Raw genomic sequence first — 17577 nt, forward strand, 5'->3', positions numbered from 1 at the left:
TACCATATTCTACTGCCAAACACCTTTAGTCAATGTTCCTCATGTGAAGTTTTTGTCTGATGTTACACATCATTGATATTTTCTTTCATGCACGACTCACTCAGTTTTGATATCGCTTGTATTGCGGCCTTCAGATGCAGTTTGTATTATCTCAAGATGTAAAACAAAACGGGTATGTTCAGTGCAAACATGGATGCAAAAAAGAAGTCAGGATTTCTTGAGTCACACGCTAGAACTTCTTTCTTTTGTTCATCTTTGCATGTCCTGTCTTTTTAGAGTGAACACTTACCAACTAGCTCAGCTTTCTGTTATTTTAGACTGCGTTTTGGCTCTGCTATGTGGGCGCCAAGTAATAAGCTAGTATCAACCAAGTCCGCGTTATGTCACTCAAATCGACCAGCTTCGCTGTATCTTAAGCTTTACACGGCTTGTGTAAGCTTATCTCTTTTTACTGTAATTTCGGTGGAAGCACGAAAAATACTGAAAATTCTGGTAGCACCAGCGCTGCCTGGGGAGACTACTTTCGAAGTCAGGATTGTATTGAGGGAGAATTACCACCCCTGATATAAATTATAGCAGAAAGGGGAAAATTTAACATCAGGGTTAAGGTAAAGTTACAGCGAGAAAGTATAGAAGTATTTGTCCCTGAGATGAAGCAGTTGGCTTGAAAAAGTGATTTCAGGTCCTCCCCAAAAGACGCTATGCGTGACAGACTTGTGACAGGATTCGGTAGCAAACACAGTCTAAGCGCCCTTTTCACAAAAGAAGATTAAAGCTATGGAAGTGCTCGCAAAATTGATGATTCACGGGAGCTATCAGCTATGCAAATGGAAATTCTGCAAGCAGGAGGCGTACATTAGGGTCTGATGCTCGTCAAATCTGAAGTACCTCTATGAATACTAAAAAAAAAGCCATGCAGCAGAATGAGAAAAAAAAGCACCAAGGGCGCACGACTTCGATAACTTCTGGTACAAGAACTATAAAGGCAACTGGTGCACAAAAGTAGGTCATCTGTAGAAAATGTGCCTAAGAAGCGTTCTACAAAAGAGACCACACATCGTGTCGGAATCATTCAGCGAAGATGGGCGCACGATCTACGAGTGTCACGATTGATTCATCATTGTATATCCAGAGAAGCTATACAGTTATTATAAGCGTAGAAGCGAAGAGCGTGCCTATGCAGGCCGACACTTATGCCGCGGTGATTGTGGTCCCTGAAGCAGTGTATCGGTCGACTTTTCGAGAACGCCATTCAGTTGTGCTGAAAACGTATAGGGAAAAAATCAATGTTTGGAAGAAATCTCGTGTCACAGCACAGATCGGCAGAAAGCTGTTTTTCCGTCTAATCTGCGTGATTCCGAGCAAAAGTTACCAGTTGTTCTACGAAACACATGACTTGATAAATTTCAGCTAAAGTAGAAATCGCTGTTCTCTATAAGGTATTGTCACGCGTCAAAAAGAAGGGCTTCGGGCAAGGAGTACCGCATAATTACAGAGACTCAGGTCAGTGACGCGACACAACCAAAAAGACTGAGCGAGAGAGCGTGCTGTCCCAACGACATCGTTTGTTTCTTGTGGATGCTGGCTCGTGCTCGCCGCTGTTCATGGCCAGGTGGCATTAGTCCCCCACTGGAAAAAAAAGCATGGCACCGATGCTTTCGCAAGTGGTAGTGGATAAGCAGAAGAAAACCAAACGAGCACACTTTGGGTGCATTGAAAAAAAACAACAAAGTAATCAGGCCAAGCCATGATCGCACTAACGCGTGAAGTACGGCTTGAGCCTACAACGTGAACAAGACGCTGGGGCAACATTATTCTGTCTGAGACAACCTGACAGTTCACGTCACTCACGCGATCCACCGCGGTGCTTTTCGGACAACCCTTGGCGGTAAACCGGCGTCCATACCCAAACTAAATCTACTGAGAACCATGGTAATCGTTTGGCAACATAGCGTCTACCTTGGTGTGGACCTCACGTCCGTAAACGAGAGAGAATGTTGTGAATCTTGTCGTTTCTTCGCTGGCAATGTTATTAGCGAATGTTATGTATAATAGAGCCTGATCCTACGTCTTGTGCTGAATGTCCACCTACATGAATAGCCTATCGGTGATGCCCCGCCGTGGTGGTCTAGTGGCTAAGGTACTCGGCTGCTGACCCGCAGGTCGCGGGTTCCAATCCCGGCTGCGGCGGCTGCACTTCTGATGGAGGCGGAAATGTTGTATGCCCGTGTGCTCAGGTTTGGGTGCACGTTAAAGAACCCCAGGTGGTCAAAATTTCCAGAGCCCTCCACTACGGCGTCTCTCATAATCATATGGTGGTTTTGGGACGTTAAACCACACAAATCAATCAAGCCTATCGGCGATGGTCTTGTTTAGTCGCTCCGTCAAGCCGTTAGTATACGGTTGATACGCCATCGTCTAGAGATGGCTCTTGAAGCTTATTTTGAATACAGCGTCAATGAGCTGAGCCGTGAAGCGGCTGCTTGATAAGTTATCACGCAAGACGGGGCACCATAGCGAAAAACGATCTGGTCGACAAAAAACTGGTCAACATCAGAAGCTGTAGCTCATTTAACGGCTCTTGTCTCGGCGTATCTCGTTAGATAATCCGTCGACCCGACTATCCACTCGTTACCGGCAGATGACAGAGGAAATGGCCCTAGTAAATTCTTTCCTATTTGATCGAACGGCAACCTTGGTGGTGTGATTGATTGCATCAGGTCTGCAGGCTTCAGTGGTGGAGATTTGCGGTGTTGACATTCACGGCAGCCTTTCACATATCGCTTGACGTACGTAGCAAGTTTTGGCCAGTAACACGCCTGCTGAACTCTGGCGAGAGTTTGTGAACAACCTAGATGACCAGATGTGGTTTTGTTGATTGATTGATTGATTTGTGGGGTTTAACGTCCCAAAACCACCATATGATTATGAGAGACGCCGTAGTGGAGGGCTCCGGAAATTTTGACCACCTGATGTGGTTTTGTCATGGCAGGCTAAAAGAATGTCGTCTCGCCTGTAAGAATTGACCAATAGCAGGTAGGCTTCCCTATTTCCGTTCAAGTTTGTTTTGTACAGGACACCACGTCATAGGCAAAACGAAGATGGATTGCGAGAAAGGTGTCGAGGTACGTGTGTTGCGTCCTTCCAGATTGTAAGTGATTTCGCGAATCTCGACGTCATCGTGTTGTCATGCGGTCACTTCAGCTGTAGTAAGAACTCCGAGGAAGCCACTGTCATCCTTACTGTCAGGATCACAAACTCCTGTGGTTACACGGGGCAAGAAATCAGCATCTTCGTGCTTGTGGCCTAAATTATAGACGATGAGAAGTTCACATTCTTGCAAACGAAGACTCCATCGTGCCAGACGCCCAGACTGGTTTCGTCAATTGGCTAACCAGCCCATTGAATTGCTGAGCTTTTATACAAAATCCGCCACTCATCCCATTGAAGAAACGTAAAATTACGAACAAAAATTTGTATGCCCTAGTGGGTGATGTTTTTATTCTTCATTCTCTAGCTGACTAACTTCCTATGCTGTCAAACACAGTAATAAAATGAGTGGTGTTACAGTACTCTTGCTAGGTTGCCAGCACGAAATGTTTGCACTCACTATGGCTCGAGGTTGCCAGTGTCCAATTTAACACAGAAATTACAACTTCGGGTATCGAAGGTCACATTTAAAAGGCTATTTTTTTAAATGTGCGATTCCGAAAGCAAATTTCAAACTGGATAACGACTACAAACTCAACATCAACTACATGGTACAGGTTTGTTTCACACTCACTGACGTGAAAGAACATTACCAATGTGTATGAAATCTTGACTGTAGTACTATAGCCTTATGCAACGAAGATATGAATGTGCTTGTGAGCTGCTTGACCACCTATCACTGTTCCATGCCTGCTGGAGTGAGAACGCTGAACCTTCCAGAATCGGCAGTGGGGGATGCAGCGAAAATGATGGCGCTTAGATATTTTGCTGCTGATGCGGTGACACAAATTTCTGCAACATCAGGACACCAGGATGGTTGTGGCATAAACAATCATAGTGGCGCTGGCATGAGAGGCGACAACTAGCCCAAGAACAATAAAAGCAGCACCTGGAAGAGAATAAATAGTGAGTGTGACATTGTAATGGCTGTGTTATGGCCTCATGAAATAATGTGATATGCTTTCCCAACACGATGTCAATTTTTTATCAGTGACGTGTGTGCATACATGCACACACGTCAGATGTGGGTATGACCCACATGTGATTCACTGTCTATGTTAACTCAGGAACAGCAAGAATGCACGTTGGAAATCTCTGAATAAGCATTAAGGAGACAGTACAACAGTACATCTGTTGTCAATAATAGCAGCTTCACAATGAGTGAAAAATTTCAATGAAAAGATGCAGTAAATATCAATTGCGGCTGAATTTGAACCTTAGAATTCCAGGTGGTGTACTTAGCCACACTATGGGTTGTAAATGCTCCAGAAAAGATGAATCAGGCTACGTATAGGAGCAATGTCGAGTGTTTGAAACGTTGGCTGTCCTTATTTAAAACAATGCAATGAACAATAAATATGTACTTAGATATGACTGAACAAGCAACAATGAAGTACTTTTTGACCTGGCAGAAATTATGATACACGCATCATCACACAGTGGCATGCACATGATTTTGATAAACCTGAAATCTGTGCTTTTAAAAGCACAGACATGAGTGCAGGCATAATATCGCACCATCAGTTACTCCTTAGGCATTTGTGTAATCGACATGCCCGGTAAGCCCTTGATATGCTGACAGCTACTAAGATTACACAAATATATGTATCAAATTGCATCCAAGGAAGTTTGCCATTGACTGTTTCACACAAAATTAATCTCCACAAATCCTGAGATTGACTGTATTGTATTTGGATTTAGTCCATGAGAGTGTATAAGAACCACACTTTTTAAAGTCTTTTTTGTGCCTTCTGCTGCACTGCGAATAATATTTATATCCCAGCTATAACACCAGCAGAATCTAAATAAAAACAGAATGTTTAGAATAAGTGTGGTAAATCAAATATATGCAACAAAATATAAAAATAACCATATATGAGCTTCAAAAACATCCCGAAACTAATTAACCTTAGCCAATTACTTGCTTTGTAATATTTCAGTTCTCTCTGAAAAAAATAAGAGCTTTTCAATTTAGTATACAAAAGTTGGCACTATTGCAACCAATCATGTAAACTATTTTACATTTAGAAGCTAGTAATAATCAAAGCACATAGACTTGAGAGTGTGAAAAAAGGAAGCCGTTTTTTGATTGTAAAAGCTTCTGCTGAAATGAATTGTGATATTTGTTTCCAATTGAAAAAAATAATTGATTGTATTTTCTTCACATTATCAAGGTATCAACCTGGTTTCCAAGTGAAAAAATGAATTGATTCTATTTTATTAACAACATTAGGTATGAACTCAGTTCCTTTTAAGGTGAAAATGACATCAAAGATAGCAAGTAGCTCTCACCCTGCAAACTTCAAACAAAACTGAAGAAAAGAACAAAACTTCATAATGAAGCTTCACCTTAAAAGAATCAGCTACCTTCATGATAAGTGCCCCACTATGGTTTAAATGTTTTTTTTTCATTTTTCCAATCTTCGACTATCAGTTTTTAAATGCAGTTAACAGCAGCCATATAATCTGCGGAGGCTTTAATAAATGCGTGTAGCTAGCAGTGTCTTGGTATTCTTTTTATTTTCATCCGTGCATCTAAAGTTTGCTGCAACTACTTGAAATGCATTGTCACTTCAATACAGCTGTATTGGTTCATGAATAAACATATCCGTTGTTTTTCTTATTTGAATTGATTCTTTTTCTAATTGTGGTGTTCCTGCCACTTCGTAATGTTATCGTACAGGTAATGGGTTGCTGCATGCATCAGTTTCACTTACCAGTGCTGCATGAGAACACTATTCGAACTATGAGAAGATAGCTGCATGTAGTTAAATGCACCCTAATATGGTTTTGATCTCTCGTTCTTTCATGCATGCTAATACTAAATAGTAAACTAATAAAGTAAACACGGATGAAATCGATATGTTGTCTCACTGTTCCTCGTGCCTGCGCAGCTAGTACTCACCACTAGGACGCATTGCTTCAAGGTATAAACACCGGCAAGACACAGTCCAGCAACCACATTAAAAACTTATTTCTTAAAATAACAAAAAACGATTTGATGACTTTCTTTTGTAGTAACCAATGAACGGTACTATTAAAGTGATATTTACCACATTTTATTTTTACATGGACCACCTCAATGCTAAATATACAACCAAACATTCACAAAAACCAATATCTTTGCAAATTTTTCACCAGCTCTAAATAATATTTCGCACTGTACACATAAAAAATTATTTTGCCTCAAAAAAAAAACTCTGATAATCAGCTTATACGAACTATCATATTTCACTAAAGTTAACTCTCTATGAAAAAAAATCTGCAATATGGACCATATTCTTCATATACTAAAATGCTACCATTGACCTACACAGAAAATTTGTTCCTAACCGGATTGAAGATTAACAAATGTTCAAATAAAATTCCTGTGGTTTGATGTCCCAAAACCACGATATTATTATGAAGACCACCGTGGTGGAGGCCTCTGGAAATTTGCACCATTAGGTCATCTTTATCGTGCACAGACATTGCACAATGCACGGGCCTTTACTATTTCCCCTCCATGAGAAGGCGACTGCATACCACGGCCGGCATCGAACGCGCGGTCAGCAGCCGACCACAGCTCCGCCACGGTGGTTTAGTGGCTAAGGTACTCGGCTGCTGACCCGCAGGTCGCGGGATCGAATCCCGGCTGCGGCGGCTGCCATTCAGATGGAGGCGGCATTGTTGTAGGCCCGTGTGCTCAGATTTGGGTGAACGTTAAAGAACTCCAGGTGGTCGAAATTTCTGGAGCCTTCCACTACGGCGTCTCTCATAATCATATAGTGGTATTGGGACGTTAAGCCCCACATATCAATAAAAAATCATGCATGATACAAGCCGCGAGAAACCGACATCGACATAGAAGCACTGCGTTTATTTATTTATTTTATTTATTTTATTTTATTTATTTATTTATACATACTGCAGCCCCCAATTTGTGGCTATGGCAGGAGTGAGCAAATAACAAACAAACAGATCAACAGAGCAATAAAACAAAAGAACACTTAACGCAAATCAGCAAGGGCAAGTAAAAAATTTTCCAGCGGAAGGGAGCGAATATCACCGGACAGTTGATTCCACATTTCGGCAGTGAAAGGAAAAAAACTAAATTTGAATGTGTTAGTACGACAATGGTAAGGCTTGATATTAACGTGGTGATTACTTCTAGTTGTGGACGGCGAGGCAAATGAGATGTAGGTATTGTGGGACATGCGATAGACCGAGTTAATAAAACAGTAAAGCAGTTTCATAGAAACCTTTAGACGCCGCTTGCGTAATGTGGTTAGTTCAAGAGAAGACAGGGCAAGGGAAGGTGAAAAGTAGCGATCATAGCGGTTACAAATAAATTTGATAGCTTTTTTTTGAATGGCCTCAATTCTATCGATTTCACCCTGCTTGTGTGGATTCCATACGGGGCATGCGTAGTCAAGTATAGGACGAATCAGTGTTTTATACATTAAAAATTTAGTGCTTTTGGGGGATTGGGACAGTGTTCGTCCTAAATAACCTAACTTTTTTAAAGATTTTGTGCAGATAAAGTTAATATGCTGAGACCAAGATAAATTGCTAGAAAGAACAACACCAAGATATTTGTATTCTGTTACTTTTTTTAAGGTTGATCCTTTAAACGAGTACGTGAAGCAGGAAGGGGACTTACTATTTGTGAAAGACATAAGCACAGATTTGTTAAAATTTATACTCATTTGCCAGGTTGCACACCATTCACAAAATTTAGTAAATGAGTCATTTAGACAATAATGGGCTTCAGGAGAGTCGATGGGTTCATACAAAACACAATCATCCGCGTACAGACGAATTTTACAGGTGACGTTATTAGGCAAATCGTTTATGTACAGTAGAAACAGTAACGGGCCAAGTACAGAACCTTGTGGAATGCCTGAATTAACACTAACAATGTCGGAGTCAGTTGAGTTATAACAAACGTATTGTGAGCGCTCAGAAAGAAAATTAGAAATCCAGGTAACTAGTTGCGGGTTAATATGGCATTTAATTTGCATAGTAATTTAGAGTGAAGTACAGTGTCGAACGCTTTCGAAAAGTCGATGAATAGTGCGTCAACCTGATTACCAATGTCCATATTGCTAGAAATATCGTGCACGAATTTGGTTAGCTGCGTAACAGTACTATAACTTCGTCTGAATCCATGTTGGAAGCTAGACAACAAATTATTAGATTCGAGAAATGCAATAATATGTTTGTATATAATATGCTCTAATAGCTTGCAGGAATGAGGGGTAAGAGAGATGGGCCTGTAATTGCTGAAAAGTTGCTTGTCACCAGATTTATGTAAAAGTACTATTTTGCCGTTTTTCCAAGATCTGGGAACGGTTCCAGATTTTACGGATTTATTGAAAATTATTGTAAGGTATTGAGAGGTCCAAAGGGAGTAGCGAATGAGAAACATGTTAGGGATACCATCGGGTCCATTACACTTTTAGTGTCCAAATTAAGTACGAGATTTAACACGCCCTCTTCAGTGATCACTACATCACTGATTGGAGACGTTAGATTCAAGGTGGAAAAAGAAGGAACAACCAGATTGTCGACTGTAAAGACAGACTGAAAGAACGAGTTAAAATTGTTCGAAATTTCCGCCGGATCATCAATGATTCTATCGTTTATTTTGAAAGAATTACAAGAAGCATCGCGAGGCAGGACCGAGCGCCAGAACTTGCGGGGATTGTCGGATAGTAAACTTTGAAGTTGAACACGAAAAAAGAAATCTTTAGCTATATTTCGCTGCTCTCGAAGTTCCCTCTTGGCCTCAGTAAACCTGATAATGCTTTCTGGATTGCTCGATGATGTGCAGCACCGAAGTCTTCGGACTTTACGAGATAAGTGTAAAAGATCGCGAGTCATCCAGGGAACATCAGTGTTTTTCTTTTTAGTCTTTGTAGGGATAAACTCTGAAATGCATGACTTTACTAGATTTTCAAAAGTGGTAGTTAGTGTATCAATGTCTCCTGAAGCGCTGAGTAGCACAAAGTCATCGTACGCATCCGCCAAAGCGTCTAAAACAGAAAGGTCATCCGCACGTTCAAAGTCAGGAAACAAAGTGAAAACATGGCCTCGACTTCGCTTGAAGCGGCCTAATCTGAGATATTGTGTAGGTACTACACGACATAGATCATAAGTGGCACGAGTTGTAACCCAAACGGCGAATAAATGCAAAGTTAGGCACTCACCTCCAAGATGCAGACTGGATAAGATATTGGCCCCGTATCTGCATGTTAATCTGCAAATGTCGTCTAACGACGATAGTCTTGCATGTGGAGAGAGTGAACAAAACATTTATTTGATGTTCTGCGCCAGAAAGTCGGTGACTGGTATTTTGGAGGCGCTGTGTTAGAGTGCCTCGAGCGTGCAGCGGAGGCGAACGAGCGCATCAAGTCACGTCACACGTGAGACATGAGTGCCATCTGGCAGTTTTCTTGGAAAACGTTGCGCGTTCGAGGCGGGCGTGTGCGCCCGTCTCAGAGGTGATAAGGTTTAGAATGCAAGGCGATGGGTAGGTGCCACCACCGTCTTGTCTTAACGAAGCGTTGGAAACACTCGCCTTTTCGTGCAAGCGTTGCATGGTCAGCGCAGCGTGATAAACGCTACGGTCGTTATAATTACTTATGTATGCCTTTTGTAGTAAAAGACGCACATGCAGATCATATACGTGTTGTTATGGTGCCTCAGATATGCGCAATATTTCTTTTTAATCGAGAATCGCACAAGTCGAAATTCGCACGCTGAATTTTGAGCAACATTGGAGGGCGCTGCAGATGGGGTCGGCCGTTTGAGGTATTGGCTGGTGCCGTTTAGAGTACCCGGAACCGTTATGGGTGGACAAACAGACAAATGTAAATACAGATAGACCAAAATTTTTGCGTCGAAGTCCCCAAGAAAAACTATCATTTTTAAAAAGCAAACGCGATCGTTCCCGTCAAAGTTGAGGGCGCGCGATTCTCCCCACCGAAGGATAAGCTCACGCGCACAAACATCTAAACCCCTCTCCTCCCTCCGCATTCGTGGGGCAAAGTACACGTGGGAGATAAGCGCCCGTCGGTACATAGTGACCAGCTGAGATCCGAGTGCAGGCGGCTAGAATACACGGTACCCTTATGGGTGGACAAACAGACAATTGTACAGACAGACCAAAATTTTAGCGTCGAAGGTCCCCAAGAAAGACTATCGTCTTTGAAAAGCAAACGCGATCGGTCTGGTCAAAGTTGAGGGCACGCGATTCTCCCCACTGAAGGATAAGCTCGCGGGCACCAACATTTAACCCCCCTCTTCTTCCTCCGCCTTCGTGGGGCAAAATACAGGTGGGAGATAAGCGCCCGTCGGCACATAGTAACCAGCTGAGCTCCGAGCGCAGGCGGCTAAAAAACCCGGTGCCATTAGGGGGGACAAACAGACAAATGTATAGACAGACAGACCAAAATTTTTGCGTTGAAGGTCTCCAAGAAAGACTCTTTAAAAAAGCAGCGCCAGCCGCGTCCCGTTCTTTGTGTGCGTCATAGCCGTTAGGAAAGTAGTTGAGTTGGTGACTTGAGTAGTGACAGACGACGGATGAGTTATGATGGCGGTGCGCCCGCAGCGGTCGAATGGTTTCTCTTTCAGCGATGTCCACCTAAACCACCGTTTGGGAACAAATACAGTTTCGTAGAACAAAAGTGGTGCAGAACACCTCGTGGCGATGGATGCGATGACGGTATGCGATGGCCATATTACTATAAATTTCTGGACGTAATCCACATTGCAAATGATTCCTTCTGTCTAATTTTTTTTAACGGAGGAGACATAGTTTTGCACTATTCAGCAAAACATAATTGTTACACATGTGCTGTATCCATGATATTCGCAAAGTGGTGAAGTCTGTCATTCTTAAAGGTATGCTGTATTCTGGATGTTCGCGAAGGGGTGGAGTGTGTTTATTTCCTGGACTCTATGTCCGCTTTTCTGTCCATAAACACGCGCCTTTTTTTGCAGTGTATCACTAATCTCCAATTTTGTGAAAAAGTGGCGCCTGCTTTTTTAATTTTTTCCACGGTGCTCCTAAATCAGATTTGATAGTTTGTAAAAACGAGAACATCAATAAACATTAAGTACCATTTAACTATCAGGGAGGTGCGCACAAACACAAGTACAATTCGGTTAAAGTACTTCAATGCACGACATCTATCTTTGTCCGTATAACAATCCTAAAGCTTGTGGTAATACGCTCAAATGTATATATGTAATCAATGAAAAAATAGTTTACAAGGTTGCTGTCACTGACGAAAACACGCTATTTTCGAGTGGTGAATCCCAGCCTCTGAATAAGGGTGTGTATCAACATGTCAAGTGAAATTTCGCTGTACTGCTAAAGCACTTGTTAGTATATCATGGTCGTCCTACGCCTAGAAAGCTCATCATCACAGATGCTTGCAAAAACCGTCAATGCCTTACATTCGCGAAGTTCCGCTGACTCGTCTATGGTGATGAGAATGGGCCAGTTTTTTATAAAAAGGTCAGTCGACCTAATATCTTACGCATAATCTTCCTATGAATATTTTCGTATAGAAGAGGAGGTACAAAGCGTACCCACGCTAGCGCTGAAGAAATCAGTTCTGTTCTAGCCTTTAGGTAGACAAGTCTCGACACAACCGCAGTTTACGGGCTGTTCATCTCAAGCTTAAATCTTCCATTTCCAATCGTTTTTTTATTTCTGATATAGTTTTTCAGTACATGATATTGTGCGTGCCACCGGACACTTAATTCAAAAGAATCAAAACAATCAACCAGCCAAATCCCGTAGAATTACAGCATGACTACGGTGAAGTTTACATTAGCCAAACAGGTCAACCGATGTCGTAGCCACATCGCGGCATCACACCAAGACCATGCCTCCACCCCCACTCGCCCCCGAAATTTATTTTCGCTATGGCATACTGATCGATAAAGGCCTATCTAAAAAAACGTGCACCCCCCCCCCCCCCCCCCGCGTAAAAAAACCGCTATGCCCTTGCCGCTGACGTGTCAATGACAGCTTAGATCATGCTCTTTTAATAAAAGCGTAACAAGGTCAGAATGCCCGTTAAAAACAAGGGGACCCTAAAGCTTCGTCTTCAGGAGTTAACGAGATAGCAATCTTCTGTTCCTAGTGCGTACTGCAAACACTGAGTGCATGAAACCTTTTGGAACAAGCTATGCACCCTTTACATCGCCTTAAATAAACAGACGTAGTGTCATGTGTGCATTTCGTGGTGGGTTACGGGCTTTAAACAACGAAACTTATGTGATAATCACATGTTCTCAGGCCCGATGGCCATGGGCCCTTGTACTACGCACTATTATTGCAATATTAAGTGTGAATCATTTCTTAGCGAACTTCGGCGGCTTTAAGCGTATCTATCTATCTATCTATCTATCTATCTATCTATCTATCTATCTAAATTATCTATCTATCTATCTATCTATCTATCTATCTATCTATCTATCTATTTATCTATCTATCTATCTATCTATCTATCTATCTATCTATCTATCTATCTCTCTATCTATCTATATGCTGCCTATGAATTTTAGCTATCGTGGCCGTTTTGATATTGGTACCAATAGCAAAATTTATATGAAGTAATATGAGGAAAAGATGAACATAAGTGACTAGTCATACTATGAAAACCATGACATGTATATTATAAATGCCATAATTTACATTTCATAGTCTTGCTGCTCTTCCAATGATTTCATTCGTATGGCATATTGCAATACTGTTATGGTATGAAATGACTGCATGGCGAACGTAAGCGTCTTACCCTAACGTGGAAATCATGACATGCATGTCATGTAAGTCATGACAACACCCCACGCTCATGGTACGCTCATGTATGTTCCCCTATTTTCCTAATACAAAATTTGGTATATTGTTACATGAATGGATGACGAAGTCATATGACTAGTGCAAACAGGATAATCATGATATGCATGATAGCGCACTTGCGGTCATTTCGCTAGCTCCACATATACTCAATATTGTTTTACGTGATGTAAATAGACTACGAAGATAAATAACATATCCAAACATTATAATCATGACATGCTATGTAAAACAATACTACATGCTACGCTCATAGCTTGCTCGTGGCTGTTTCGCTAGCTCCAGATATACCGAATTTCGTATCACGTGTGAATATATGAGGAACACGATAATGCAAACATGATAATCAGGACATGAAAATTATGTACGGCATAATTTACTTCCGCCTTATAACGCTGGGCTGATTTCAAGGCGACATATTGTTACGTGGAAAATAACAGTTGTCAGTCCGCAGCCACAACGCAGCTCACCGACAACGTCTACTTCTTCACTCTCAGTCTGAGGCACCTTTCTTGGGTATGCCTCACTATGCCCTCTTTCAGTCAGCCGAAACCACGTAACATGACCCCCGGCGGCAAAAGCACCAACCCGGCAAGTTTACAGGGCCACAGCAGGAGCAGTGTGGTAACGCTTGAGCCTTGATACGTGGACGACGTCCCTTGACAGCGAGCGGAAGAGGTTGATGGATTATCAGGGACAATTTCATATGTAGTGTCGGTCACTCGTCTAAGCACGCGGTATGGGCCCGTGAAACGAGAGAGAAGTATTTTCGAAAGGCCTGCATGTCGCGTAGCGGACCAAAGAAGAATGAGGGAACCTGTTGAAAAGTGTTCGTCGCGATGCCGCTCGTCGTAACGATGCTTCTGCGAGTCTTGGGAGGCCATTAATCTGCTGAGGGCAAGCTGACGAGCGTGGTCAGCTCGGGTAATAGCGTCGCGTGCATATTCAGAAGTAGAGTGCGCAGCGGCTGGCAGGAAGGTATCCAACGGCAATGTTGGTTCGCGTCCAAACAGAAGGTAAAATTGCGAGTACCCAGCAGTGTCATGCCGGGAGGAATTGTATGCGAACGTCATGTAGGGTAGTGCAAGGTCCCAATCACAATGGTCGGCCGAGACGTATTTCGATAGCATGTCTGTCAGGGTGCGGTTTAAACGTTCTGTAAGCCCGTTTGTCTGGAAATGGTACGATGTCGTGAGCTTATGTTGGGTAGAGCAGGAACGCAGGATATTGTGAACCACTTTCGAAAGGAACGTACGGCCTTGGTCTGGCAGCAGTTGACGAGGGGCTCCATGCACTAAGATGAGATTGCGTAGTAGAAAATCAGCGACGTCTGTAGCGCAGCTTGTTGGCATGGCTCGCGTAACTGCATAACGGGTCGCGTAATCCGTAGCCACCGCGACCCACTTGTTTCCGGAGGCGGATGTTGGGAAGGGACCGAGAAGGTCCAAACCAACACGGAAGAATGGCTCCAATGGGATGTCGATGGGCTGAAGATATTCGGAAGGGAGTCCCGACGGCTTTTTGTGACGCTATCAAAATTCCCAAGCGTTGACATAGCAACGTACAGAGCGTGAAAGGCAAGACCAGTAGAAGCGGCGGCGTACACGGTCATATGTGCGAGACACACCAAGGTGACCTGCGGTTGGCGCGTCATGGAACTCGCGTAGGACTGTGGAACGCAGGTGCTTTGGTATGATCAGAAGTAGGTCGTGACCATTGGGCGATAAATTACGCCGATATAAGGTGCGGTTCTTTAAGGTAAACATGCGAACAGAAGCTTCTTGCGGTGAAGATTCGAGCTGTTGTATTAGGCGGCTGATATCCGGATCGCGACGGTGCTGGTCCCCGAGATAAAACAGCTGGGAGATGGAAAGGACGCAACCCACAAAATCAGTGCTCGTCGGATCGCAGTCGGCCATAGGGTAGCGCGACAGACAATCTACATCTTTGTGCAGTATTCCTGATTTATACACTACGGTGTAAGAATACTCCTGGAGGCGGAGTGCCCAGCGGGCGAGACGACCAGTGGGATCTTTGAGGGAGGCGAGCCAGCAGAGAGCGTGGTGGTCGGTGAGAACTATAAATGGTCGGCCGTATAAGTAAAGGCGAAATTTCGCGACTGCCCACGCGAGCGCTAGGCATTCGCGCTGTGTGATGGAATAATTACACTCCGAGGGGGACAGCAGCCTGCTGGCATAAGCTATCACGCGATGCTGCCCTCGTTGTCGCTGAGCCAACACAGTGCCTATTCCGTAACCGCTGGCATCGGTGCGGACTTCGGTCGGTGCCGTAGGGTCGAAGTGAGCCAGCACAGGAGAAGAAGTGAGCAAAGTGGTCAGGTCGGAAAATGCTGCTGCTTGCGATGGACCCCAGGTAAACGTCTCATCTGGTTTGAGGGGCCGAGCGATTTCCGCGAAGTTCTTGATGAACCGCCCTTCTTGAGCCCCACAAAGCTGCGGACATTTTTGGTGGTTTTTGGCACAGGAAAGTCCTTCACAGCTCGAACTTTTTCTGGGTCAGGCTGTACGCCGTAAGCGTCAACAATATGTCCAAGTATTGTAATGCGACGGCGACCAAACCGGCGCTTGGATGAATTCAGCTGAAGGCCGGCGAGACGGAATACATCAAGAATTTTCGACAGTCTCTCAAGGTGCGCTTCAAACGTGGTAGCAAACACAATCACGTCATCCACATAACAAAGACACGTAGACCACTTGAATCCATGGAGCAGGGAGTCAATCATTCGTTGAAAGGTGGGGGAGGGCATTACATAAGCCGAAAGGCATGACTTTGAATTGGTAGAGGCCATCGGGTGTTACAAAAGCCGTCTTCTCTCGGTCCATGGGGTCCACGGCAATCTGCCAATACCCAGAACGAAGATCGATGGAAGAAAAGTAGGCGGCACCATGTAGGCAATCAAGGGCCTCGTCAATGCGGGGCAGAGGGTATGCGTCTTTCTTGGTGATGTTGTTAAGGTGGCGATAGTCCACACAAAATCGCCACGATCCGTCTTTCTTTTTAACTAATACCACCGGGGATTCCCAGGGACTGGAGGATGGTTCAATAATGTCCTTCGCTAGCATCTTGTTCACCTCCTTCTGAATTATGCTCCACTCAAAAGCAGACACTCTGTAGAGACGGCGGTGAACACGGTTAGCATCACCTGTGTGTATACGATGCTGGACAAAGGACGTCTGCCCAAGAGGTCGGTCGCCAAAGTCGAAAGTATCCTGGTAGGCCTCGAGAAGATGTTGTAGGGCTTCAACTTGCGGAGGCGAAAGATCAGTGGCGATCATGTCTTCAATTTGACGGCTGCCCGAATGTGTTGCGAGTGATGTGCGCTGCCGTGAAACAAGTGTGTCTAAGGCAAGCACTTCAATTTGTGAATCGAGGAATGGACACTGGTGGGCCACAGAAATGCCTTGTGGAAGAACATAATTCATGTAGCCGAAATTGACAAGAGGTAGACAAGTTTTGTTATCTGTGATGCTGAGCACCGTATAGGGCACTGCAACATTGTGCGCAAAGAGTACGTCGGTGAGAGGTGTAGCGTAACAGTCACCGTCGGGCACAGCTGGTGAACACAGAAAATCGACGTACGTCACAGTTTTGATTGATTGATTTGTGGGGTTGAACGTCCCAAAACCACCATATGATTATGAGAGACGCCGTAGTGGAGGACTCCGGAAATTTCGACCAGCTGGGGTTCTTTAACGTGCGCCCAAATCTGAGCACACGGGCCTACAACATTTCCGCCTCCATCGGAAATGCAGCCGCCGCAGCCGGTATTTGAATCCGTGACCTGCGGGTCAGCAGCCGAGTACCTTAGCCACTAGACCACCGCGGCGGGGCCCACAGTTTTGGAGGGCAGGCGAACAAAGTCGGTGCATTGTAATCGGCATGTAGGTTGGTACGGGGCGGCACTGATTTGTGGCAGTTCAAGGTGGAGCACACCAGCGGAGCAATCAATCAGAGCAGAATTGGCGGCAAGAAAATCGAGGCCTAGTATGAGGTCGTGGGGACATGTTGCAAGCACGGTAAAAAGGACGACCACTTGATGACCGGCTACGGTAAGTTGAGCTGTGCACATACCGACAACAGGGACTGTTGCACCATCTGCAACTTGGATGACACTGGTCAAGGGGGGGCGTGAGGACCTTCTTCGTGCGACGACGAAAACGCGAACTCATAATACAGACGTGAGCGCCCGTATCTATCAAAGCTTCAACAGGTGTGCCATCAACATATACTTCTAGGGTGTTCCGGTTCAAACGTAAGGGCAACAGATGATTTTTGGGTAAGGTTGACAGGGCAGCTTCACCTCCAGAAGCTGCGCAGCCTAGTTTTCCGGGGACATGCGGCGGTTAAACGATGGCGAGGGAGAGCGGCGACGCGTATTTGAACGAGAAGGGCGGCTTTGAGGCGGTGGCGACGACGGGACAAGGTGGCCGTAGTCCTCAGGGGCAGTAAATGCTGTAAACTCAGTGCGGGTCGGACAACGGTGGTTTGGT

This window comes from Rhipicephalus microplus, chromosome X, assembly GCF_043290135.1.
Source record: "Rhipicephalus microplus isolate Deutch F79 chromosome X, USDA_Rmic, whole genome shotgun sequence".
Taxonomy (NCBI): domain Eukaryota; kingdom Metazoa; phylum Arthropoda; class Arachnida; order Ixodida; family Ixodidae; genus Rhipicephalus; species Rhipicephalus microplus.